Raw genomic sequence first — 4,394 nt, forward strand, 5'->3', positions numbered from 1 at the left:
AATTAGGCTGCAGCAAACCTGATTGTGGAGGAAGGCAATGTTCTTCTTGTCCTCCTGACTACCAACAAAGTTCTAAACATAGTGATAGTTTACACAGACACAGTTTCACTCCCATGAGAAATAAGGGCTGTGTGTCCACGAGCTTTGAGTGCTTCAGCTCCAGCACAGCCATGCTAGCTCACCTCCATAGCACTCAACCTCTGCCCACCAGTTCAGAGGAACAGGACATAGTATCCTTAGGCTCACTGCCCTGAGTGACATTTTGCTGGCATGCACACACACTGAGTCATCCAAATTCACCATCACATACTGATATATAACCTGCTTCTTGATTGCACACATGCATCCCTCAGATGTGTGTGTATGTGTATGCAATATGTATGTCCATATATAGAATCATAAAGTATCCACAATTACACATCCCTGAATATACAAATTCTTACACAACTCTATATGTATATACCTGACTTTCCTGGTGCCTCAGACGGTGAGGTGTCTGCCTACAATGCAGGAGACCTGGGTTCAATCCCACCTAAAGCTGTACATGCACATCAACCACTCACAGCACTTACATTCCTCCCCTTTAGGCATAAACATGACCGAAATCTGTCACCTCCTTTGCATACACACACAACCATAACACTATACACCCACAGGTTGACCTGTATATGCAAAGACACACAACTCCCATTCACACAGACTTTCACCCTCTGTGCTTACCTACACACATCCAACAATACCTTTACATATACTCAGCATACTGGTTTGCAGATACTAGTGTTTTATATTGTTTTCTAAGCACTTCTAGGTCTTTTGCATGACATTCTTGTTTCCTGTTTCCTGCTGCTTGTCTTGGATATTTTTTCTTGTTCTTTTTGGAAACTTTTGTATGTAGGAGGGGCGGTCCTAAGATGTTGGAGGAATAGGACAGGGAGACCACTTTCTCCCTCACAAATTCATTAAAAGATCATGTGAATGCTGAGAAACTCCCACAAAACAACTTCTGAGTGCTGGCGGTGGACACCAGACACCCAGAAAAGCAGCCCATTCTCTTTGAAAGGAGGTAGGACAAAATATAAAAGACAAAAAGAGAGAAAAAAGAGTTAGGGATGGAGACCCCTCCTAGGGAGGGAGTTGTGAAGGAGGAGAAGTTTCCAAACACAAGGAGACCATCCCACCAGCGGGTCTATGGGGAGTTTTGGAATCTCAGAGGGCAACATAACCAGGAGGGGGAAAAAACAAACAAACAAACAAACACATAATACCTGCCTAACCACAACTCCCAGTGAAGTAGCCCAGATGCTCCACTCGTGTCCACCACCAGTGTGTAGGGACTGAACAGGGAGGCGTGGGTTGCATGCTTAGGGTCAGGACCAGGCCTGAATGCCCTGAGGACAATCTGAAGAAGCTAACATGAGATAGCAACCCAAACTGTGGGATAGCCAGAGAGAGAGAAAGAGAAAAAGAGAGAGAGAGAAATTTCCTGCAAAAAGCTCTAACCTAAGGCACAGCCTGGCCTGTTCACAGAACAAAGGATTGATTGAATACCAAAGGAGAGCTACCTGACTGCAGACTGGGCAGAGAGGCAGGTGGGCAACAGCCAGAGCTGGAAGGCAAGGGGAATTCTCGGCCCCAGAGACAGCATCCTTCGCCAAACTGTGAGCAGGCTCCCAGTTGCTAACCAAGTCTTCCTGGGATCCTGGACGGTTCACATCTGCCAGGAGGGTTGCAGTCAGAGATCAGCTCCCCAGAGGAGACACACAGCACACCTGAGACTGTGCTCTTGAGGCACACACAGGAAACCAAGCGGCTGGGACCAGGGAGGTGATTAAGATGCACAGCCCACCTGGGACAGTGCGTTCGCCAAGCACCTGTCTTCTGCACTGCTCAGACCCGGGAATGGCACAAAACGCATGCCCAACTGAGTCTATGCTTTTGTGGAGTACCCAAGAACATGAACCTGAGCAGCTAAGACCTGGAAAGTGCACAAAATCCAGGGCCTGCTTTGGACAGTTCCCCTGCACAGCAACCTGGAGCCTGAGCAGTGTAGACTGGGAAAGCACATGAGCTGTGAGCTGGGGCAAACCCAGTGCAGTCCATACACTGGGAGCACTCCCCACACACACCAGTGATATTTGTTTGCAGTGTTCCTCTCTCATCACAGCACAGCTGAACAAGTAAGCCTAAATAAGTGGCCACCTTTGCCCCTTTGTGTCAGGGCAGAAATTAGACACTGAAAAGACTTGCAAACAGAGGAAGCTAAAATAAAAAAGACGAGGGAACAGCTTTGGAAGTGACAGGTGCAACAGATTAAAACCCTGTAGTTAGCACTGACTACATTGGAAGAGGTCAATAGACCTTGAGAAGAAGTATAAGCTGGAACAAGGAACTATCTGAAACTGAACAGACCCCACATTGCCATCAACAGCTACAGAGAAGTATTTTACTAGATATATTTTACTATTATCAGTTTTATTTTTATTTTTTTAATTTAAATTCTTTATTACTCTTTTAACTTTCATTTTTATAACCTACTACCTCACCAAAAAAGACCCTATTTTTAAAGCAAATTTCATATATATATATATATATATATATATATATATAAAATAATTTTTGTGATTGATTTTGTTTTGTATTTTTAATATTGTATTTTTGAGAGTCTAACCTCTACTCTAGATTTTTAATCTTTGCTTTTTGGCATTTGTTATCAATTTTGTACTTTTAAGAATCTAATCTTCAGTACCCAATTTTACTTAGGGGTGTGATTACTGGCTTGATTGCTCTCTCCACTTTTGACTCCCCTTTTCTCCCCCAGGTCACCTCTATCTCTTCCACCCCCCCTTATCTTCTCTACTTAACTCTGTGAATCTCTCTGGGTGTTCTGGACTGTGGAGAACACTTAGGGAACTGATTACTGCCTAGATTTGTCTTTCCCCTTTTGACTCCTCCTCTTCTGCTCCTGATCACCTCTATCTCCCTCCTCCGTTTTCTCTTCTCCATGAAACTCTGAACCTCTCTGGATGTCCCTCACTGTGGAGAACCTTTTCACCTTTAACCTAGATGTTTTATTATCTGTGATGTAGGGATGGAGAAGTCTTGAGGCTACTGTAAGAATAAGACTGAAAGCCAGAGGCAGGAGGCTTAACTCCAAAACTTGAGAACACCAGAAAACTCCTGACCTCAGGGAACATTAATCGAAAAAAGCTCATCCAAAAACCTTCATAACTACACTGAAACCAAGCTCCACCCAAGAGCCAACAAGTTCCAGAGCAAGACATACCATGCTAATTCTCCAGCAATGCTGGAACATAGGCCCTGAGCATTAAAATACAGGCTGTCTATAATCACACCAAACCCACAGACACCTCAAAACTCACTACTGGATACTTCATTGCACTCCATAGAGAAGAGATTCAGCTCCACCCACCAGAATACTGATGCAAGCTTCCCTAACTAGGAAACCTTGACAAGCCACTAGTCCAACCCCACCCACAGGAAGCAAACTCCACAGTAAAGAGGAGCCACAAATTTCCAGCATACAGAAAGGCCAACCAAACACAGCAATCGAAACAAAATGAAGAGGCAAAGAAATATTCAGAGGGTAAAGGAACATAATAAATACCCACAAAACCAAACAAAAGAGGATGAGATAGGGAGTCTACCTGAAAGAGAATTCAGAATAATGATACTAAAGATGATCCAAAATCTTGAAAACAAAATGGAGTTACAGATAAACAGACTAGAGACAAGGGTTGAGAAGATGCAAGAAATGTTTAACAAGGACCTAGAAGAAATAAAAAAGAGTCAATCAGTAATGAATAATGCAATAACTGAGATCAAAAGCAATCTGGAGGGAACCAAAAGTAGAATAACTGAGGCAGAAGATAGGTTAAGTGGAAGATAGAATGGTGGAAATAAATGAAGCAGAGAGGAAAAAAGAAAAAAATAATTAAAAGAAATGAGGACAACCTCAGAGACCTCTGGGACAATGTTAAACACCCCAATATTTGAATCATAGGAGTCCCGGAAGAAGAAGACAAAAAGAAAGGCCATGAGAAAATGCTTGAGGAGATAATAGTTGAAAACTTCCCTTAAAAGGGAAAGGAAATAGCCACCCAAGTCGAAGAAACCTAGAGAATCCTAAACAAGGTGAAACACCACAATCCTAAACAAGGTGAAACACCACAAGACACATATTAAACAAATTAACAAAGATTAAACACAAAGGACAAAATTAAAAGCCACAAGGGAAAAGCAATAAATAACACACAACGGGATCCCCATAATGATAACAGATGATCTTTCTATAGAAACTTTTCAGGCCAGAAGGGAATGTCAGGACATACTTAAAGTGATGAAAGAGAAAAACCTACAACCCAGATTACTATACC

This window comes from Bos taurus, chromosome X (genome assembly GCF_002263795.3).
Source record: "Bos taurus isolate L1 Dominette 01449 registration number 42190680 breed Hereford chromosome X, ARS-UCD2.0, whole genome shotgun sequence".
Taxonomy (NCBI): Eukaryota; Metazoa; Chordata; class Mammalia; order Artiodactyla; family Bovidae; genus Bos; species Bos taurus.